The sequence below is a fragment of the Castor canadensis genome, chromosome 2 (assembly GCF_047511655.1).
Source record: "Castor canadensis chromosome 2, mCasCan1.hap1v2, whole genome shotgun sequence".
Classification (NCBI taxonomy): Eukaryota; Metazoa; Chordata; class Mammalia; order Rodentia; family Castoridae; genus Castor; species Castor canadensis.
Genome location: NC_133387.1, coordinates 78,476,678 through 78,501,826, shown reverse-complemented (window position 1 = coordinate 78,501,826; position 25,149 = coordinate 78,476,678). Strand labels below are relative to the sequence as shown.

At 34.6% G+C, this 25,149-nt stretch overlaps 1 protein-coding gene across 5 annotated transcripts in view; it reads right to left on the bottom strand.

The window, feature by feature from the left end:
• Nucleotides 1-25,149, bottom strand: part of Hdac9 (histone deacetylase 9) — an 844,179-nt gene that overhangs the window by 663,217 nt on the left and 155,813 nt on the right. The gene's annotated exons all lie outside the window — the stretch shown is intronic.

Below are 25,149 nucleotides of genomic sequence, written 5' to 3'. Positions count from 1 at the left end.
TCTCACTATATCTAAGGATTATGGGAATTAGAAAAAAGAATGGCTGAAAACCAAATAATCTTGAAGTTTCATTAACCCTTGCCATTTGAGTGGTTGAGAAAATGTTACTTCAGAAAAATTTTGACTATTATATTCACATGTGTTGATTATTTCACAAGAGATAAATTTAGTAAGCTGAGGCAGACTAAGGAAACTAGCAATACTCTACTCTCACCCCTTTCTTCTTAGATTCCCCCAACTCAGTATTACTTTTCTACTAACACAAGGAAAGGAAACCCTTTGGAGAGTTACTACATTTGTTTTCCACCTCCATAAGACTATATTCTAATTCAACCTTAGAAAATGGACTCTAATGAAGTGAAATATACGCAACACCTTACTTGATGTCCCATCAATTAGTTCTGCGAACAGCAACAACTGTACAATTCTAAGCCCCAGAGGTCTTTATATTTGTTTAAAGTGAAAACCAGTTCCTAAAACCAACACTTCACAATCGTAACCATGTGGCTTTACTTTCTCTCACTTTGCATCTATAGCTTCTGTATCTTCAGGGAAGGAAGAAGAAAAGGCATAAAGTTCAGAAAGAAAGAATGGGAACAAGAATGAAAAAAGAAAAAAGAAACAACTTCACTGTCCCCTTCTTTCAAATTCTTTGCAGCCTCCCCAAGCTGTTAGGCACTGCAGCACCTCCTCAGCTCCTTCCAAAACTTTCCTTCCCTATTCCTCCCTATTCAGCCTGCTTGCTGCTGTCTGAAATCCCAGAAAAATATCTATTTGATATTTTTCTTGAAGATTGAAAGCTCTTTAGGATTCACCTCTATCCATAATATTCAAAAGCCCTAATGTTTGAAACAAATATTTTCTGTGGTCTGTTTCATTCTTGTAAAATGAAACTCACAGATTATATACCAACCTATACACAGAATACTTTTTTTAAAAATCAGCAAGAGTTCTCCCAGGAGTAAATATTTAAGTTATCAGCTGGTGCCTGTCCTACCTCCAAGGAGTAAATTTGAATTCAAGAGAAGTAATAAGAAGCTAGACCTTGTAAGAAGGGTAGGAAAGTGAAAAGACTGGAAGGTTGAGTGGTTGGATGGACTTTTGGATAAAATCTAGCATTAGGATACAAACAATAAAGCAGACTTACAGGCATGTGATAAATTAAAACAAAAATAAGATTAACCAAAATTCAGAAAACCTCACATTACAAACTATAGACAATGAAAGTAAAGAAAACATGAATAATTAATATCTGATAGAATCTGAAAAATATTCATTGCTCATGAAAGATTTTAAAGGAGTCTCAACTCTCTTTTTTTCTGTATTGAATAAGGGAGTTACAAATGTACAATGATAGAGCTGTGTGGTATGGGTTCCTTAAATATCATAAGCCACATTGGTGTCAGTGGTGAACAATTCATAATGAACCACCAAACAATAAACAAACAGTCATACCTGAAACTAAATGGTAATTGTAGTCTTAAGAAATTCAATATATACTAAACTTGAATTAAAACAGGTATGAGCAACAGATTTTGTTTCTGGGTTCCAATAACTACACATAGGTGTTTCACTTACATGATTTTCCCAAAAATTGTTTGAAAACAGAGGATACAAGAAAAATTCTTCCAGGCATGGGATTGTCGCTCATATTATAGGACACCTCACATCCTTCAACCACTAAGTGCTAGTAACACTGTCCCAACACTATGGCATCCAGAAAACTATTCCAAACATTATTGCAGGGGCAGCATGGCCTGTTCAAACCTCTGCACCAGGCAAATCACATCCTCTGTAGAGACAAGTGGAGGAGATTAGGGAAGGGCTGTGTTGAAGTCAGGGCATGGACATCAGTCAAGGTGGGCAGCCACCATGGTCTCTTGCCAACTGTGGCCCAGAGGGATTGTGAGCCCCAGCATTACAGAACTTCCTGTCTTTCAAAAGAAGGTGGAGTCTTTCTTAACATATTAGCAAATATTTGTCAGACTACATATAATTTGTTTTCAGGTTGACATGATTTCTACTCTAGTCATTGATTGCTCATTCAAAATATATTTAATGACATTTATAAAATATGTAAGTCAAAGACACAGTACACAGTGTAAAAAACACATAACTGAGCACTTTGATCCTGTTTTGTTAAAAATGATTACATCTGAATTATATAGCATGGATTCCAGAGTACCCACTGACATGTTTGCAAAATATCTCTACATATACATGATTTTTTTCATTTTTCTTACCACTTTATTATAGTATACTATAATTTTTTGCAACTGAATGCATGGTTTTACATTAAAGGAGTGAGGAACATGGCACAGTGGTTCACACTGCAAATTCAGCTACTTGGAAGGTGAACACTGGAAGGATCAAGGTTCAAGGCTGGCCCCTGTAAAAAATAAACTCCTACCTCAACAAACAAACCAGGTGCAGTGACATGTGCCTGTCATCCCAGGTATGCAGAAGGCATAGGTAAGAATATTGTAGCCCATGGCTAAACCAGGTGAAAAAAGTATAAAACCCTATCTGAAAAATAAATAAAGCAAAAAGAGGCTGGGGTATGGCTCACGTGGTAGAGCACTTCCCTAGCAAGTGTGAGGCCCTGAGTTCAAACCCCAGGACCACCAAAAACCAAAAACATAAAAATCTCAAAGCACAATAAACAAATAAAGGAAATAAGTAACAGAAATTATATTTCAACTTAAAAAATGAAGGGAAGGTAACTATGGGAAAGTCTCTGAACACAGTCAGAAAATAATGCATTTAAGATGGACAAACACCTGAATTTTCTCTCAAATATTCTAAACTGAATCTCAAATACTAGTTAAAGACCAGACAGAAGAGTAAAACTGTCTGGAAATCAGAAACTGGGTGTGTCTACACAATAGGACTCATTACCTTAAGTTGTAGACGTGTAAGTCATTGTGTTTATCTCCTTTATCAGGTAGCCAGATCCCACACAGGCAGGATTGAAGTTCCGGAGCCTGTCCCAGAAAGCACCCAAATAATTGTGCATCTACTTAAAAAGACCTAAGTTATTTAAAAAATTAATTTCTCGATGAACTAAGATAATAATAAATAGTTAACCTTTAAAATAAAGGTGCTTCGATAATTTAATTACTTTTTTCCTATTTATAAAATTAATATTAGAAGCTGAGTCATATTTGAATTCAATAAAATTATTTTATTAACTTCCTCTAAAGCTTAAAAATATTTTATAAAAACTCTCTTATAAGCCAGTCTTATCCTTCATTCTGCTGAGTCTTGGACCACATTTTAGTCCTGTAAAAACTTCTTTTCCCCAATTCAGAAATTTTTATTAGAAGTACTTCAAAGCTGATCATCTTAGGTACCAAACACAACATCCTAAAAAAAATAAGATTACACCTTGAAAAATTATACATAATAAGGCCACTTAAAACACACAGCTATACATATGCTTCAAATTCTATAATTACTACCTTTTTTTTGCAACTTGTAAATATGTACAGAAAGGGATTAGGATCATGGTAATTGGTATGAAGTGATGGCATAATTTTTCAGAGATAGTGATTTTTCTTCTTAAGTACAGTCATGTATGGTGCTTATTTTGAAAGGAAATTCACTCTTTTTTTCCTTTCTTAAGTGATATACTGACTACAGTATGATTCTTTGAATATGTTTTTAAGTTTACTCATTTCAATTCTGCAGAATCCAGAGATTATACAGTTTGTGAACAAATCTTTCAGTTTTATCTCCCAATTTTGATTACAAAAACAGATGTTTGCAGTTTTGAAAGTTGCTAGTTCAACACTGTTGGCAAACCCAGGATAAACAACAAAATTACCAATCAACCAGAATAAAAGGAGATATGAAAATCTCAAGTATTTTCAAAATGTTGTACATCCATCTTAGGAAAGCATTCCAAATTTAATCTCTTTAAAATGCTTTAGGCACTTAACTGACCTTTCTGCTAAGGTGATTATATTTAGCCAAGAGTTTCCTTATTGACATAATTCAAATCCAAAAACCTGCTACTGGAATACAACATCTCTAATTACCTGCTGAAAAGGGCATTCTTGTGTGTGTGTGTGTGTGTGTGTGTGTGTTCCCCAGTAACCTTAATATATAATATTTGCCTTCACTCCTAGTAAAATCAATACAAATTATGAAAGATTAACATTTTTACCTATCAATTGCTACTACGAAGCTAGTGACAAAAATCTGATGTGGAAAGCACTGCTGATAGAAGTGTCAATTGGTACACCATTCATAGGGGGGAAAATGTCACAACATATCAAGAATCTTTGAATCAGCTTGTACTATCTGAGAGTGGTTCCACTTCTAGGAATCATTTCCAAAAAGCAAATAAATCAAAGATATGGATGGTAATTTATGCAAATAAATGTCCATTGTACTGTTAATTCAAAATGTCACTGAATAATTGCCAGGCAGTACGTATATCCAATATAAGGGGAATAATCAAAGAAATTGTGGTATAATTATACATTGATCATGCAAACTTCTACCTATCATATTGAAAATATTTAGTGACACTAATAATATTCACAAAGCAAGATTAAGTAAGGGAAGCTGGAGGAGTGACTTAAGTGGTAAGAGTGCTTGCTAGCAAGCATGAGGCCCTGAGTTCAAACCCCAGTACCACTAAAAAGATTAGGTAAGGAAAAAGATACAAAAATATGTAAAGATTATAATCCAAATCTTGGAACACAAAATACAAATGCCATTCACACCCTCACTCTTCACACATAAAATATGTACACATTCAACAGAAAAACTCAGAATATGAAAGGTGTGTACTTTGGCAACAGGGATTTTATTTTTATTTTTACTTTCACTTTGTGGATTTCTATTTTTCTCCTTGATGAAAATGAAGGCTGCCTGAACTCAGGTAGGTTTAGAGTGAAATCAACCTCATGTTAACATGGAAATGATTGTGCTGGTCATTGTTTTACTCCACATTTTATTTTTTAAACTTTTTAAATTGGCATATATTAAATTGTACATAGTAACAGGTTTCATTGTGATACTTCATACATGCACATAATGTTCTTCAACCATATTCACCCTCTCTATTACTCTTTCTTATCTCCCCTCCACATAATTTTATTACTTTTAAAAACAGACAGCGAAAAATCACTTCTACTTTCTTGCAAATTGATAAGAAAAATTACATTTGAGATAACAAGAAGGATGAGTGTGGCTTTAAATCAAGTAAAAGAGAAAACAATATACTTTTAGTTCCCATAATACCAGAAATTTGACAAATTTTTAACTAATTTAATTACAACAATCCTGAGGGTTATGTTTTCTTATAAGGACTTTACAGATGAAGAGACCAATCTACCCAAAGATCAGGTACATTGACCAAGGTCTCATATTTGGTAAATGGAGGATCAGAATTAACCACAGTTTGTGCCAACCACAAAACCAATGTCTAACCCCAAGCAAAGACATTTCTTTTGCATCCCAATAGTGCATGTCTAGTATCCTTAAAAGTATAGACAAGTTAAACAAGAAAAATCCTAGAGGATCATGAAATAAAGTGGGTTAAAATGACAATAAAGCAATCTTTTCTTCTCTGTATTTACTATGATGGAAGGTGAAATAGGAGCCAATAAAAACTGGAATAAAGTACACAATAGGTATATAACTGAGCCTATCCTTTCAACTAGAAGTGAGAACAAAGCTCTGAACACAGGAAACAGAAGAAATCCAAGTTTCCTGCCATCACTACATACCTGTGTTTAACAAAAAAGAGCACAGCTTCTGTGTGTGTTTAAACTGCCATCAAACATGTTATTTGTAAATAACACAATTTGTAATTATTCACATTGACTTTAAAGAGAAAGCTTAATTACCTGATCATAATATCAAATAATCTAAAAAAAATCTAAGAACAAAAATTAAAATGCCTCACTACCTTGTATTACAAAAGAAGCCACTGCTCAGAACATTTTGATACCTCCCTAATTTCTTCCTACTCACAAAAAGTCATAGTAGAAAGAGTAAGTAAGGAGAGGGGAATAATTTGATTAAAACACAATATATACAGGCCTGAAGTGCCAAGGCAAAAACCCGCTGGACTATCAATACACACTGTAAAAACAAATATAAAGGACAGGAGGGTAAATCAGGTTTTTTGGGGGGTGAATACCAGAGGGAGGAAGGTGAGCATAAGGAAAGAGTGAATGAGGGTCAATATGGTGGATGTGAAAATAGAAGAATGAAACCTGTTGAAATTGTTCTAAGAAGAAGGGAGGAAGGAGACCAATGGAGGGGGTAAATCTAACTAAGATATATTGTAAGCACACATGTAAATATCACACTGTCTTCCCCTGTACAAATATCATATGTTAATAAAAAAGAAAAACAGCATTATACACAATAAAAGAACACAGACATAAAAAAAAAAAAGGTTGTGTAAATTGTCTAAGTTGTATGGCTAGTGACAAGAGACAGGATTTAAATACACATCAGTCTAACTCCAACAGTGACCTTCCTTCTACCTCCTTCACAGTTGTTTTATTTCTCAACACCAGGGTGTCTTGGACACTATAGATTTTCCTGGGAAATATCCATAACATAGTATTACTTACTAACAATATAGTTTTAGGAATTTATTAAATTCTCTGACTTTTATCTTCTCTCATAAAATGGGGTTTATAATACCTACTCCACAGAACCGCTGTGAACCTTAAATAAGACTGGTTTTATAAAGAGCCTTTACACAATAGCTAGCATATTACAATGTTAAAACATTGGTAAGTATAATTATTATAACCAGCAATAAATATCATTTTAAATAGTGTTCTCTTCATGTTAAGGACATGTTTTATGTATATGTGCTGTGTTCATGTGTATATGTTTCTTTCAATTTTTTTACAGTAGTTGTGAGCTAATTTTCGGCCCTTTTTCTAAAGGCTTTACTATAGAGTTTTTTAAAGTCTTTTTAAGATCCATAATCCTATTGAATTGGGAATATAACATGTACTTAGTTTCAGGCAAACAATTGTTTGACAGAAGCCCCTTCAATTTTTAATTACTCCCTCTTCCCTCTCCAAGTTCACTGTTATTCTCTGATTTTGAATCTTGAAAGCCAGTCAGGGTACATTATTTATGTTATATTCAATAGGGAGAAAAAGAAGAAAAGGGGTTTTATTCAGGACACTAACTCTAACCTTGAAATGTTATTTTCTGAACATTTGTTCTGCTCACTGAGCAAATTTTAGTCTTCAAGTCAGATGTCTAAATACAGTGCTTGAGCTCTGCTTAAGGGCTAAAAATATAGACTTCTGCACAAGGTGATGGTTACAATGGAAGGTGTTTAGAATATGGTTCAATAGAAGCTAAGGTAATTGAGCATTAGCTATATAGTTCAGCCAGAAGAATTCCTCATCCACGCTAAAGCTTTGGAGTCAAATCTTAGGCTATTATTCTTTGAAATACATTTCCCTTGAAAAGAGAATCAATTAAGAGAGTGTTTCCCGAAATTCTTCACCAGGTCCTCAGTTTTGATCATTTGAAGACTAGAAGTCATGGAATCCTTTGTCAACTTCTCTCTTAAAAAAAAAAAAAACTATAAAAGCAGGCTTCACAAAGTACAGTATGTCTGAACAGAAAGGCTGGCTATAAAGCCCACATGGCATCTTCCTCCCCTTGAGAAAAATCTATGAATAGAAGTCAAAGAATAGTTTTGATGCTCAATAATACCAAATAGAACAAAGCCATCATATAGGAAACTTATTATCGTTTAGGAAATATCTGTCATTGCCTGACCTTGGACTGTACTCACAGACTAAGAGCCATTCCACTTGTATCTCACACTTAGTCTTCCTCAGGCATACCTTCCCAAAAGCATAGTATCAAGAATGTAAAGAAGGAAATAGCTAAATAAAACAACAGCTTGCAAAGGCTAATCCCGACTCAGTTTCCTAATAGTATGCAAGATCCACTTAATTTGTATTCCTTTTGAGAAATTGGAGAAGATAACATTGGATGAGGAGAGATGAGAGTACATAATAAAAATGTGACTATTCTCTTAAATATACAGTGCCTGAGAAAACAATCAAGTGGAAGAAGTCATAACAATAGTAAAAGACCTCAGTAGTTACTTTGTTATCCAAGTCCTCTTCGAATATTTATTATACATGTTTCGTGACTTTTTCATATCTTTTTGATTTATTCCCAGAGCCTAGAAACATAACTGACAGAAATAGATCCTTAACAGATATTTGCTGCATGGATGAAGGCATTCTCACTTCCTTCTTATTTGCTTTTTAACTTTTCAATCATTTTTAAGGGTAATTCACAGTTATTTTTTTCAATCTCTAAGAATTCTCCTTTCAGTACTAAGAATTCCCCTCTCAACATTAGACAGAGGAGATAAGTGAAAAGTGGATCCACAACTTTTTGATAAAACTTTCATGAAAAATATTTGACCAATTTATATATAGTAGTATACATATGAAACTGGTGTCTAGGAAATATTTGTCCTTATTAAGTGGGTAAATGGATATATATTTGACCACTTTTTTACATTATCCTTACAATTAAACTACTACATGAGAAGATCAGAATTGAGAAGTCATTTCATTTATTCTTATTTCATAGCAATCAGAATTGCCAACACACTGACTCTTTAGTAAGAACAAGTATAAAATTGATGGTGTGAAATCCAGGCAGGTAATAACATAATGTAACTTACACAGGGGGGAAAAAAATCTAATCATAGGAAGGAGGTCTTTATCTGGACTGTGTTATATCAAATACATTTAATAAAAAGTTTGCTACACTTAAACATTTATTTGCAAATAAGTTTTCGTTGTGTACTGGAATTTTTTGGTAGATGTTTGGTTGTACCTCAGTCAATGATGAACTGAATTTTTATGCATGCCTGAGACTGGAGTTCAGCATATTTCCAATTTATTTCTAAAATGACATAAAGTTGACTTTACAGCCCCCTAAACTTCCACACCCATGTTTTTGAGTTTCTGGATTCTGGCTTTCAGACTAGAGTACCTACTTTCCCAGCAGAGACAGCTCTTACTATGAGGTTAAATGTTCAAGAGGAAAAAGTCACTTTTCTTTCCTGAATTACTAAACATCTCTTCATACCTTTCAAAGTGATCTTTTAAAAATCGAGTGTGAAATGCATAAAAGAGTTTGTCTTTCTTCATACGCATAAATTCAATGTCCTGGGGCATTTATTTCAGTGTGGAAAATTCCTGGTATTTTAAAGTCAATTTAGAACAAAAAATGCTGAAGAAATATCTACATCTTATAGAATTTTAAGCATTTCTCTTTTACCATGTTACATAAAAGGCATGTCTAAATTTAGACATATGTAGATAAACATGCCGATCCCTGAAAAACTCTCGACCACAGAAGTCCTAGGGAAAAGTCTGCATTATATTAAACATGAGATTCCATTTCCTTGTTTTGAATTATTGGTGCTGCTGTGGCAACAGCACAATAAAGAACTTTGTTGCACACTCAGCAGAGCTATTTATATTATTTAACTTCTTCCCAGGGAGTTCTTCCTCTATCAAGTTCTTCCATTATTTTAATAAAGCAGTCCATTCAAAGACTTTTTGAAAAATCTTAGCTAAATGTGAAAAAGCAAAAGTTACCTTTTAATTGTTTAGGCAAACATTCTGGACATGAAGCTAACCTCTTGAAGTGTTTTAAGTAACAGAACACCCATTTCACAGATCATGGGATGCTGAAATGAGAGACCAATTTCCCACAACTGAAGCTAGTAGTTCTATATGATTTCTAAATACTCTGAAAATTTAACAAAATATCCAGATGTGGGAAACGTCTAGTTAAATGATGATTAAAATACTTCAAAGGGAAAGATATTTCTATAAAAGTTCAAGATGACATAAGATGGTGTCCCTTCCAATTTGTAGGATGTGGCTACTAGGATGTGAAGGTACTAGTATGATCTAAAGAAGCAAGCACAATGACATAGGTGAGGAAAGGTCTCATGTAACTAACTGTATAAAGCTGCACATCAAAAAAATTTCTGTAACACTTAACCTGCAGAGCAGTGCATTAACCAAGGAAAGAGATGAGTCAATTTGCTCAAAGTTGTTAACATGTTAATTAACTGTACCATAAAGCATTTCCTATTAAGTAATACATTGAGGGACCATTTAGTTGGATCCATGGTAAGATGTTTTGAGGTTATGAAAAAATCTTTTGACATAGTGACTGAAATGAATTCTTATATTGGACAGTTGAAAGAAGTTGTTAGAAAATGAAATGGGAAAAGTGACTCTGTGCACACATCTTTCATCATGAGTTTTCTCTCAAATGACTCAGAAATGTTGGTGGCAAGGTGCAAAACAAGGTATTAGCGCCAGGAAGAAAGTATCAAAATGGGAGAAAAGGAAAATAAACTCTGTGTCTAAATGAAAGTTCTACTGCTCTTGCTTCATCCACACATGTACAACTGCAGGTACAAGTAGTTTTTCATCCCTCTTTCAACAGTCAGACTGTTCACTCATTTGCACTTGCTGCTCTACCTGTCTGTCTTTTCTACCCTCATTTTTTCCTTGTAAACTCACATTTCCTTTTTTAGACTTGAATCAATTATCCTCTCTCTCACCTGCCCACTTGCCTAATGTCCCTCATTCAAACAGTGTTGTCATGGCTTCCCCAGTGCTGCGTTCCTACTTCTGCCAAGTGCACACGTCTTTCTTCATGAAGGCTTCTGTCTACTTCACACAACAAAACGGCACCTCCTCTATGTAGAGTTCATAAAAGTTCATTTTTTTAAAAACGTTGCACTATGGTTACTGAATAACTGTAAATAAGAATATCAAAATAAATTTTAAATTAATATTTTAATACTACCATATATTTGAAAGCAAATTTTCTCAGATAATAGGATGGAAGAAATATTTAGAGTATAAAAGTGAGAAAGCAAAAAGAAAGATTAAGGAGAAAAATATATGAAGCCACTTTTGTCGCTGTAAATTGTAACTGTAAACAAACCTATTTAGTAAATATTCTCCAATTAAAATATTTTTGGAGTAAACTTAAAATGAATAATCATTCTTCCACTTTCATATTTGGCTCATGAAGAAAAGCAAACTGAGACAGGTGTGGAAGGGAAGGGAAGGGAAGGGAAGGGAGGGGTTGGGGAAAGGATAGAGGAAAGGAAGGAGGAAGGGAGAAGAGAGGAGAGGAGAGGTAAGGACAAAAGCAGGGAGGGGAGGGACTGGGTGATAGGAAATAAAGGGAGGGAAGGAAGGAAGGCCAAAAAGGATAAGTTGTCATTCCAACTCTTCATTACTTCATTATAACAATGTAACACCACTCATTTTGTATGCAGAAAAAAAATCACATACTTTTTCTTATTAAAAATCTATGCCCTCTAGATGCTCTGTCAAGCTAAAGAATGGCACATCAGGAGACATAATATGCCACAGAGACAGATGTCCCTATTCAAAATGCATGTGCAATGATTAATCATAGCTCAGAATATTCCTGAAAACTCAAGTACCACACTTATAAAAACAAGAGCTGAGGGTGTGGCTCAGTGGTAGAGCATTTGCCTAGCCTGCCCAAGGTCCTAGGCTTTAGAAAAAAAATTACAGAAAGATGGGTTAAAATAATATGAAGAAGCTGATATAATCTCAATGCACTGGCCAAGAATTTCAAAAGCATATCTATAGAAAACAAAAGGATTTTGTGTTTTTGTTAAGGTCTCCTAAGATTTTGAAAAGTACTGTAAAGGAATATTATGTCAAGGTACACATCTGCACTTGGGTGACCTCCTCTTTCTCTCAGCCTTCTTTGCTATGAGCTACCTATTTACAGGGGGAGGGGAAAAGGGGACTGGGGTTTGAACTCAGGGCTTTGCACTTTCAAAGCAGTTCTACTACTTGACCCACACCTCCAATCCTGCAAACTTATTTTTGAGATACACCTATGATAATGGATCCATCCCTAGTTCATTCATTTCTAGGTTGCATAATATTCTATGGCATGAAAATACCTCAAATTATTTATCCATTTTCCAATTATGGCTATTGATTTTGGTTTCAGTTTTTCAATGTTATGAACAATACCGAATAAATATTTTTGAACATTTCTTTGTGCACACATGAGAAAGTACCTCTAGAGATCCTGCCTCCCAGTAGAGTAACTGGACCCTGAGAAGATGTACGACTTGACCATGAATGTGAGAGACTGCTCTCCCAATATCACCAGTTCACACTCAGGTTGATAAACTGCCCTGCAGCTTCAAGCTTCCCCAGCACTGGTGTTGAACTTTATACCTTCATCCATAGGATGCATTTCACAGATCATTATTCTAGCTATTTAGTAGCCACTTGGATTTAATTTTATCATAGCTAACTATTCTTATTAGTTCTGGATGATATCATGAGTGCCTTTTATAACTAATGTTCTTATTTTTATTCATAATTATCAATTCTTAGATATTAGTGCTTTTCTAAAGCTATTTCAATCCACAACCTAGTTTCTACTTACCTGTTTCCAATTACCTTTTCCCAAATAACTTTTCTGAGATCTTTTTTCTCTTTTCTTAGTTTTTTTGAGTCAGTCACAGTTGGTAGCCCAGGCTGGCCTGGAAGACACTATGTAGTCCTCGCTGGACTCTTCTGATCATACTGTGTCTGCCTCCAAAGTGCAAGGATTACAGGCCTGAACCACAATACCTGACTTAAAGATCATATTTTGTCCTTGAATAATTTTGTATGTTTTATTATTTTGTTCTTTGGTGGTACTGGGTTGAACATAGGGCTTCGTGCTTGGTAGCCAGGCACTTTACCATTTGAGCCACACCCCAGTCCTTTTTTGCTTTTTAGTTATTTTTTAGGCAGGTTTCAGTTTTGCCTGAGGCTGTAGGCTTTCTACCTAGGGCTTTCCTGGTAACTGGCATCACAAGTGAACAACACCACACCCAACTAGTTGGTTAAGATGGGAGTCTTACATTAGTTGCCTGGGCTGGCCTTGAAACACAATCTTCCTGATAGCCACCAACCAAGGAGGTGGGATTCAGGTGTGAGCCATAACACACAGCACAATTTTGTGTCTTTTATTGGATTTATTCCTATGTTCCTTTTATTTTTGTGGCTAGTGTTAGTGATATCTTGAATAGCATTTTCTAACTGTGGCATATATCTTCTTTATCCTGTATACTCATCTCATTATACATTTTACATTTAGTGATCCTTACATGCATATTGATTATGAATAAATGAATGACAAACTGACTAATTCCCTTTATGAAATGTTGTGACACTTAAATGAGAAATAAAATTCCATAATCATAGTTAAGTATAAACATACTATTGGCTATTACTTTGTTTTCATTTCAACTGAGCTAATATATGAGAAAAATGCAGGCAAGAATTATCCACAATTTAGGGAAGAAACTGCCTAAAGACGGAGAATGAAATTTTGCAGAATGCAGCCTTTTGGGCAACAGCAAGAATAAACAGCTAAAATCAAGAAAGAAAAATTTTTAAATATTTTTTTAAAATCACACTTATAATACAAGCTTTGGAAACATTGATTGTGAAAAAAAAATTATCTCTAATCCCACCAACTCTTTCTTGAGAGGGTTTTGGTACAACACATTATATATTTTGTAAGCCTTAAATATGTCTCTGCAAGAAAGAATTAATGATATTTACAAAGATAAAATATGTTGAGAGGACCAAATGATTTGCTACTTTCCAGATAAAGAAAAGCACACATCCAAAACTGCTAAAGTAAAAAAATAATGTTTCTTTAAGTTGGAAAATGTTTGATGCAGGTGTATACGCTATACTTGTTGGTATAATTTGTACTCATCCTACAAAAGTGAAGACTTGGAATATTCCATAATAATTTATTATGTTAATAAAATTCACATTTCAAAAATTCCACATTTCCAAACCAGTAAATGGGAGATGAAAGAAAAACTGAGCACTTGATCCCTTATCACTGTCCCACAAATACTGCATTACTACATTATTTAAGAATTGCTCTTCATGCTTTTAGTCTTTCCTCTCAAAGAGGTTGGAGCTATGATAGCAAGCATTTCTAATATTCACAGTTAGTCCATACAACTGGATCAAGGAATTCAAGGAGTAGACTGATACCAAATGTCTGATATTTGACTTTTTACTCAAATATAAGGCAACCTGAATATATACTCAAGATTTTCGGGTGCAGCATCATGGTATGGAAGTGGACTGGCAACTCCTGATGTGATAACTTGCAGATCTTTATAATGAAAATAAGCATGTACCTAGGTTTGGACAAGAGAGCTGAAATGAAATCTCAAATAGGTCCTGTAAAGCTCAATTTAATAAACAAATAAATCCATAGATTTATAAGTAGGTATATGATAGCTACAAGGAAATCTCTCTTAACAGTTCAGACTTAGTAGTAGTAGTAATCCATTTGAAATCACATACTCTACACTCGCAGCATCTATGAATGCTCCTCTAATTATGGTCTCTGCAAAAAGTTTCACTATAAGATAATAAGCAATAAATAATAAGAGAAAGATGACCAATATTAGCCATGATGCTTGTAGTATAGAAAGTTTGTAGAAGTCGTTTCTTCTACATTTTAAGGAATTTCCACATAATAGTTATTAAATACATTCAGTGCTTCTCTGAGGTATATTTGGTATACTGAGTCAGTTTTAATGCTATGTTTGTTCTTGCCGATTGACAATGCTACAACAGAATGAAATAACTCCATTACAGAAAAAGTTTAGAAACTTGCTATTTATTTTAGTTTTTTCATTAAAAAGTATACAAAATACCATTTCAAACTGATTACAAGTAGTTGGATAGTTTTTCTGAGGTTTTGATTCTTCTAAATAACCCAACACAAAGCCATTTAATTCTCTACCTGTTCTACCAACAACATGGGAAAGCAATGACAGACAGGGTAATAGAAAAACAAAATTCCTACTTTCTCTGTCTCATTCTTTTGTCCATTTTTGCAAACATTTACTGAGATACAACTCTATTTGAGGCTCTTTGATAAGTAGTGAGGATACAGAGGTGACAGATAGCCAGTATCACTTGCTAGGACTATCTGTCACAATGGGTCTCGATGGAATGATTTTGTTCTCCCTTTAGGAGACATCTGGCAATGTCTAAGGACATTCTTGGTTGCCACAATGTTGGATAAAGGTATTAGTGGCATCTAATGGGTAGAGGCCAGGGATGTGGGTAAATATTGCACCATGCACATGAAGGGCCTTTGCAACAAAGAATTACCCCAAATGTCAAGAATTAGCCCAAAATGTCAATGCTGAAGCAGAGAAACCCTGGCCTAGCCCTTTTGTGTTGTCCACCTATCTCTACAAAGTCCATATCTTCTCTTTCCAGTGATAATATTTAATAAGTGATAAGAATCAAAAATCACCATGCAACTTCAAAGTTAGGCCAATAGAATGGCCCAACCAATAGGTGAATCCATATTCTGATCAATAAATTTCACAGTCTGGAGTGTGGGGATTTTCTTTTCTGGGGCACACACTTCAAGCCCTGTTCCACACAGTTTCTTCTACTCTCTTTTAAACCCTTAGATGTTAGCGCTTTCTCAGGCAAGGAAATGAAAACAAGGTATTTTTAACTACCTGCTCAATTGCTTGGAAAATTACCTTTTAAAACATTTAAACACCCACTTCTCATTTTTTCTAAATCCCTAGAGTGGCCAAGTGATATAAATCTCTGGAATTCCTTGACGAGGAAATGTAACTTTTCAAAGTTTTGGCAGTTTTATAAATACACACATACATACACACACACACACACACATTCCATATACACATTTCTTGTGTATGCACTGCATACATCTGACAACAAGACAAATAATCATGAGTTTTCTACAAACTCCACAGCAACACATTCTCTAAAATTCTGGAAGACAATTTTAATAGATCTACATGAGCCTCAAGGGCAGCAATCTCATCACAGCAATGGAAACTTACACAGTGATAACTTCTTCAACTACAAATGCAACATTTATTAGGCCAAAGAATCCTTATTTTTTGTAAGGCTGTATATAATGAAAATGTACAATTACTTTAGCCTTCCATTTGTTCAAATAACCATAGCACAGCTGGTGGCAATAAAAGCTATTCAATTGTTTTCTTACTGTCTGAATTTGGAATAAATGGTCCAGCTCTAAAAAAGATTTTGTTCTTTTGTTTGATCAGTTCCTTTCAAGTGGTTATCAATTTAAGCAGAAAAGTCAGTAAATACCTCATCAAATAAAACATCAAATACCAACTACCCCCATTCCTGAAAACACTGGTTTAGAAAATAAACAGGGGCAAAATGCATCACTGCTTTTAATTAATGTAATGAATACCATTAACTCAAACCACAAACTCCCTATTCACCAGAAGCAAATTATTTCGTTCCAATATCTTTCCAATGGTTTATTTTTCTCTTTAAACTTTAATTAAAATCAACTACATTTGAAAATCGAGGAGCTAAGCCTAAGAAAGGACTTCAGCAACAATTTTTTTTAAGTTGAGTTCTGGAAGCCCCCCTGATATTTTAAAATTATTCAACTCAACTGAAAACACAACTCATAAAGTTAAAGATCCACAAAATAAGATATAAAACTCAAGCTAGTCAACAAATTTTTGTTGAACAAATTTTATGTGCCAAATACTATTGATACTATGTCAGAAAAGTCATAGTCATCAAAGAAACTACCAACTTAGGCACTTTATAAAGCAATTGTATGTGTGTCAATAAAACATTGATATTGATAACATGTTTGTTTTAAATAATTGTGAAATATAAATGTATCTGTTACTTTGGAAGAATTTTGTAACATATTCTCTACTCTTGGAATTCTGAATACTCGAGCAGGAGTAATGTTTTTATTAGATCTATTAAATAACTGAGTTCTTCTAAAAATATTAATTATTCAAGAAGTACACACTTTAAATTTCTCCAATAACTGTGGAGTAACATCGACTTCAATTAAGACTGACTATATTCATTCATAGTGCTCAACATTCAACCAAGTACTAAGCAAAAAAAAGAGTAAAATTGGCAATATACCATAAGAATAAAATGGTGGTTTTCTGCCACTAGCTCAAATCTTCTGTGAAGCATGTATAGCAAACTTTCTGTGTCAGTTACTACACTTTTCCACTTCAGAATCTGTATTTGCTTTTCTTCAATGCCTAAGTCTTTATTGATATTGTATATGTGGTAACACACTGTCCTCACATTTTCTTTTAGGGTTTTCTTTTGTGTGTGTGATACAAGGTTTGAATGAAGGTCTCACACTTGCTATGCAAGTGCTCTACCACTTGAGCCACTCTTCAGCCTTTCCTTTATTTTTAAGAATGGTTTCCTTTGGTTTTTAATGTATTTATAATATCTGGTACAATTTCCTTGTCTAGTAAATCCAAGGTCTGGGCTTCCTCGGGGACAATTTTTATTGACTTCTTTTTCTCTGGACATAAGCCATACTTTCCTGTTTTGCTATTTTTTTCTTAATTGTCTTGTACTTTCTTATCAAAAACTAAACAATGTTAAATAATACAATATGATATGTGGAAATATGTTTTTCTCACATCCCTAGGGTGGCTCTTTTGACTATTTGTCATCAATGTTGTCAATGCTGCTGCTTTTTCAAGTGACTTTTCTGAACTAATCTACTATTAGTTCTATACTCTTTGTCACATGAAATTACAGAAGTTATAACCAAGTTAGACTTGTGAGTAGCTAACAATTAGACAAACCTTACTTTAAATGCTCTGAACCAATGTCTCCCAGTATTTGCTCAGGGGATCTGTATGTGTGTTGGGGTATGGATTCAATGTTCCAGCAGGGAATTTACAACTCTACCTTAGCCTTCACTTCCTCCTTCTGCAGAGCCTCAAGATAAATCAAACATGAAAGAGTAGGGCCCTCACAGGTCCTTCCTATTATGTGTAAAGATCAACATATCCCTCCCCTAAAATAGATCCTGACAAAAGTTCTATTTTTACATAATGCAAGATAATTATTAATTTTTGCTATAATGAAGATATTTAGATTATTTTTTCAAAACTTTACTGAAATATTTACAAAATCAATGGTACAGAAAATGACAAAATCAGCTAGGTGTTCTTGATATGAATTCTTATTGAACAACACAGAACTTAATATATTATGGAATTGGCCTTTTCTATTAGATAATATCTCTGTGCCTGGCTCTGAATGAAGTATGCTCTTATGATCATTTGAACAAACTTCTATCTGCAAAATTTATAGATGATTTACAAGCACAGAATTTAATCCAAGCATTAAAAGTCAAAATGGTGACAATGATTACCCATTTCAAGAAAACTATTCATTAAAGATGATAGTGCCAAAAATGCCAAAGTGCTTCTCTGTAAATTAAAATTGTTAAAGTTGTATGAAAAGCTTTAAAGATTATAATCTACTCCTGTACCCTCCTCTCCATGCAGTTTTCACACAAGCTCAACACATTTAGCTCGCATAGAGAAGGGCTTATTCAAATACTTTGATTCCACAGACTTATTCAAGATCTTGCTATGAAACGATAAGTATTTCTAGAAATTAAATATTTCTAGTGGTTCATTCTTGCACAGAGACCATCTTGTGGGTGCGTCCAAGAAGATGAGAAAAGCCACAGCACTACAGCAAATGCATCTGTTCCATTCACTAAAGACGTGACAGACTTGATAGTAAGACATTTCTGGGATCAGACATAATTCCATTTCTTATCAGCATTAACTAGCAAGATGGGGTTTTCAAAATATAAACACAATATTTGAAACTTGTCATGTCAGAATCAATTCACATATTTTGAAAGTTCTACCTGATTGCATTGTCTATAATATGAAAATCTGCTTTCAATGTGAGTCATTGGATCTCATGTGATGATTACAATTAATGTATTGTATTTTGCTATAGAAGCTTTTAGTTAATAAATAATATTTTGCTTAAAATTAGCTAATGATCACAGTTGGATACAGTCTTTTTTTTTATTATTCATATGTGCATACAAGGCTTGGGTCATTTCTCCCCCCTGCCCCCCACCCTCTCCCTTACCACCCACTCTGCCCCCTCCCGCTCCCCCCCACCCCCTCAATACCCAGCAGAAGCTATTTTGCCCTTATTTCTAATTTTGTTGTAGAGAGAGTATAAGCCATAATAGGAAGGAACAAGGGTTTTTGCTGGTTGAGATAAGGATAGCTATACAGGGAGTTGACTCACGTTAATTTCCTGTGCATGTGTGTTACCTTCTAGGTTAATTCTTTTTGATCTCACCTTTTCTCTAGTTCCTGGTCCCCTTTTCCTATTGTCCTCAGTTGCTTTTAAGGTATCTGCTTTAGTTTCTCTGTGTTAAGGGCAACAAATGCTAGCTAATTTTTTAGGTGTCTTACCTATCCTCACCCGTCCTTTGTGTGCTCTCGCTTTTATCATATGCTGAAAGTCCAATCCCATTGTTGTGTTTGCCCTTGATCTAATGTCCACATATGAGGGAGAACATACGATTTTTGGTCTTTTGGGCCAGGCTAACCTCACTCAGAATGATGTTCTCCAATTCCATCCATTTACCAGCGAATGATAACATTTCGTTCTTCTTCATGGCGGACGCAGTCTTTTTAAAAGATTTTATTAAACCTGGCAAAGCTTTAATTTTGAAATAAATAATTGACTCTTCAAATGATACATAATTGTGGTAAAAGGTCATAACAACACTAATTTATTTTTAGCTCTTTGGAAAGAAAAAGAGTATTGAAATTGGGAAAATCAGTTAATAACATTTAAGATAAAAAATTGAAGTACAAAAGAACAAAGAAAATCAAAATTAAGGCCCTAAGGCTAACAACCATCTAGTTACATTAAACTTAATATGTATTTAACTAGGCTTTTAAATGTATTTTTAAGGTACAGTCTGTAAAACACAGAGGAGTTAATGTTTCTATAAGAATTTAACTTCTATACTTCCTTATTCCCCTATGTTTAAATATGTAAACTTTAAGTTTGGTTTAATATTGGCCTTCTCAGTTAATTACTTTCTTTTGGTTTTATTTTTAAAAGGAAAGAATAAAGCCAACAGTATGTATACAATTCATTGTCCTTGTTGGTTTTACAAATAATGCCTCAATATCAAGAATATATTGAAAGTGAGCTGCTCTCTTGCTAGAGACAATCTGCTTCGCTAGAACTAATCTTTTCTGGCAGTAAATCAATATGTTAAAATGAATCAAAAAATTTTTTTTCACTTCACTGTATTTTTTTTAATTTTTAGAAGACAAGTAGCCATAATGCACACATGAAATCCTTACAGTGTCTTCCCTCAGTTATTTGAGTGACAAAAACAAAAGAAACTAAAGAAGTATGCCTTTGACTTCACTAACCACATTCTTCAAAACTTTTAAACACTAACAGAAAAAGATAAGAAAATTCTTCTTGATTATGGAAAGAGTATGCCCTATGAAATTTTAGCCATCCTAATCCATGCTGTTTCCTTCATAAACCATACATTTGCTGTGTTGTGTCTCCTATTTTATCTCAGATCTAGAAAATAAACCATATTTTGTAGTAGGACTAAAGATAGCATGTCACATTGTTTTCCTGGAGTCACAGCCTCACTGTTCCTGGGTTTGTGTGATTACCCTGGGACTCACAGTGCCAGTGGACTGGACTAGGATATAAGCCTTGGAGTCCTGAAGCATCTCTTACTGAATGAGTGGGAGAAAGGTTACAGTGTTGACTTCAGAGAGCTGAATAGGACTCCAATTAGGATACACTTTCTTTGTAAGTCGAAATAAACTATGATATATTGTAAGAACTTTTGTAAATGTCACAAGGTACCCCAGTACAACAATAATATGATAATTAAAAAAGCTAAGGTTGCCTCTTACCTTGTCTCTACACAGCTCTTTATGACTTTCTAAGTGTGAGCCTGACAATCCCACCAAAGACAACTTCCAGGAAGAGAGAAGTGCAATATCCCAAATCCACTTATTTTCAATATTCATGTTCATTGAGAACAAGTGGCAGTCATTCATTACCTCCTGGTTACTCATTTATTCCTATCTTTCAGCAGTAAGCAGCAATTTAAAAGCAAATCTAAATCCTAGTTCAACTTCTTACCAGCTCCACCACTTTGCATAAACTATTAATTCTTCATAAACCTGTTTCTTTAACTCTGATTAGTTCCAAAGACTGTTGTGTTGAATAAATGAAACAATTAAGTTTTTAAATCTCTAAAAACAGTGTCTGGAACAGAATAAGCACCCAGTAAATGCTACTTCTCAATAGCAGTAGTATAAATACTCAGAAGCACTGACAAAGGACACCTTCGATTAGCAAGGCTGTGACCTTGCAGCCATCAGGAAATGATTAAAAGCACAGGAAGACAGACTAGCTTTGAGTTATAACTATTATAGTGATCATCATCCATTCTTCATTTGAATATTTATTGAACACCTCCTGTTATACACACCTAAATCAATTTGATAAATGAACTGTGAAGGTGTTTCCAAAAGGCTAGCATTACTGTGGGAATATGTACAAATAAATGTAATTTACATAATATACAAATATGTAGTAGTGTGACATGAGGGGAACTTGTGGCCAATGCCAACAGAGGAATGCTTAAGAGTGAGGTGCTCATATCAAGTAAGGCATTCAGTAAAGAAGCTAAGGTATTTTAATTTTGAACATATTCTTTTGATTCCGTTCTTTCACTATCTAGGAAAGTAGGCTCCAAAAGTGATCTCAAGGACAAATATTAAATTATTACTCATGCAATATTTTTGAGGGTGCACTATGTGCTGAACACTTCATTTCATTAAACCTTACCCAATTCTCAGGATAAAAATGGTTGAACTTCATATATTAATAAAATCTTTCTTTTGTTTTAGGGGGAAAACATAGTCCTGACACTTCCTTTATTTAAGCAAAATTTTAATCCCTACTTAATTGCCTCCCAAGGAAAACTGGAATTTAGTTTATAGGAACTAAAAATATCACTTGCTCTAGGATTTGTGATTCCAAGTTACTACACTATCTGAAATAATGGAGTTGAATGGAACAGCCCACTGATTTAAAAGACTATTTTTCTCACTTTCTTAATGATTTTCCTTTCTTTTTTCCCTTTTTCTTTTGGACAAACTGGGGTTTAAACTCCGGGCCTTGTACTTGACCCATGCCTTCAACCCTTTTTTGCTTCAGTTTATTTTTCAGTTAGGGTCTTGTTTTGCCTGGCCAGCCCAGGACCACAATCCTCCTACCTCAGTAGCCTGCATAGCTGGGATGTCAGGTGTGATTCAACATGACCAGAATATTTTTTTCTTTTGAGACAGAGTCTCACCAGATAGCCTAGACTGGCCTTGAACTCACCATCTTCCTCCCTTTTGCCTCCTGAGGATTACAGGTATGCACCACCTACCATACCTGGCCCCTATCTTTCTTTTCAAAGAAGCTGTATTTTAAAAGTATAAATTAGACCTGTTCATAAAGACCTTGAGCTCAATTCCTGACTTTGTAACATCCTAGCTATGTAATCTATAACAAGTTATTTCTCTGCCCTAGTTTTCTCATTTGTAAACAACAACAACAAAAAATCTATAGAACAGGAATAATCATCATAGCACTTTGCTGGAATCTCGTGATTCCAACTTCATTCTGTCAATTTGTTTACAACCAAGTCTCCTCTACTGCCTTGCTTGTTAGAAACAATTGCGATGTCTTGTTCATCTTTATACCCCCAAGTACCTAACATAGTACTTGGCACATATTAAACAGAATAACTGTCTAACATTTTCCCCATGGTTGGGTAATGTCCAAAGCATCAGATCTACCCTCAACCAGTAAAAGAATATATATTTATTCCTTTTACTTTGTCATGGAAACAAATCTCCAAATTCACCACTACATAATATTTGTCTAAAACTCAATTAAGAGAAATAATATTTACGAAAAATCATCTAAATGTCCTTTAAATCACATCAGAGACTTCAAACGTGTGCTTCTCCACAGTCCAGAGGATGACTCAGTAGGTCTGAGAAGGGGCCTGAGGCGCACTCAAGGTTCTAAGTCCCTCCCTTATAAATGGTACCTGGTGTACAATTTTTTGCCCTTGTGGAAAATTTTCTCTGGATGCTGCTTAGTCATTGTGCAATTAGCCAAAATCATTATAAAAATGTACTTCGAAAAGTCCTAAGACAAACCTATCCTATTTCTTTGGGAGAATGTTTTTGAGGACATTCATTATTCATTCCATTCTAAGGGCTTCTCTCAAGGGACCTACAGAAAGGATGTCTCCAGGGACTTGGTACAAGGAAGAGTTGCACTCCTCCCGAGCAGCTGGCTTCGTTGTCTATTACAGAGTGTATCGATCGCACAAACCCATCATCTTCCCCGCTTTGCTGTGGTTGCTAGAAAACTCAGATATGGGTATGTGAATCTCTTATTTATACAAAATAATCGTAGCACCTGAATGTTATGTACATTTTTTTATTTACCCAGATTTTTCTTCCACTATTACTGGCTTTCATTTCCCTACATTTTGATTTTTGTATTATTTTCATCTATTTTAACTACCCATAATAGTTTTTAAACATTCTACCGCTATCTGTCATAAAAACTACAAAGCAGCTAACTAAAATTTTTATTAACTGACTTAAAATTATTTTTACAAAATTTGATTTCCAAAAATCATTACTGTCATTTCCACTATAGATGACAATGAGTTATCTCACAACAATACAAAGAAGCACTAGTTGGAAAGGTGTGATGGGTTCTTCACAGCCAGAAGCTCCCTAACGATATACCATCAACCTGATGGCTCAGTGTGGGGTAGAACTAAAAGTCCTTTCAATTCTTCCCCCTAGTTCTTATGAAACCCAATCACAATTCTGAGCTTCTGAGCTCCTACGATACTTATTTTCTTTTTTTACTATTATATCATTGTTGTATTAGGGGTACATTGTGACATTTACAAAAGTTCTTACAATATATCATAGTTGAGTACACCCCCTCCATCATTCTCCTTTATCCTCCCCTCCCCCTCTTCCTAGAAGAATTTCAACAGGTCTCATTTTTCCATTTTCATACATGAGTTCATAATATCTCCACCGTATTCACCCTCCTACACCCTTTTCTTATATCCTCCCCCTCCCACTGGTACCAAACCTCCAGAAAGGGCAGAGGGGGTTGTTTTACCTTCCTGTTCTCTATGCTTTTTAAAAAAGACATTTTTGTGTGTTTAATATGGCTATACCTATTGTGACATTTCCATGTACATATTTATTATGTACTTTCTATATAAGACTTATTTTCTATGCTATTTATCTGGTATATCCCAAATGTAAGGTAGTGTTATTATGTTTTCCAGTGTCCCTCACTTCACCTAACACCCCTTTCAATGCAGACAGAATCAATATTAATTTCTCCTTGTTAAATAAAAGTATTGATATCTTTATGTAGGAATCTTACATAGGTGGCATTGTATAATTTCAGATACTCAACATAGATCTAAAAACTAACCTAAAAATTTTAGAACAAACAAAATTAGTTGTTCCAGTTACTACAGAAAATTTCTAGATATGCTGTTGTAGCAAGGTTTCTGAAGATTCAATAATAATCATGAATCATATCTCAGAAAATTAAGATTTTTTTAAATGTGCTTTCCAAGCTTTCTGAATCATGTCACTCCATTGTGAAAATTCATCAGTCTCTCCGCAACACGGTCCCATAAAACTATCTGGCTTTCAAGGCTATACAGTGCCTGCCAAGAGCTGGTGTTTCTAAGTTGCATACTTTCCCACAATTCTTTTACATATCTACTTTTGTAGACTACTCTACTGGCTTCCAGTCATCCTCTTGTTTTATTCATACTATGTTCCCTTCCTGATAACTACTCATGGCTGACTTTAAGTTCTTTCCATCTTCCAAGGATCAACAAAGATGTTCCTCCTATCTCTGTTGTCTTACCTGTTCCTCAGCCTAAAAGGAATCTGACCCTGCGGTATTTCTACCCTCTGCTGTCTGTCTCCTGGCCCTTACAAAATACTGGTTTGAATACATTTTGTCTTATGTATCAGATATCTGATAACTGGTAAACTCCCCCTGAAGGAAGAAATAGCTGCTTTCTGCTAATGTCCTG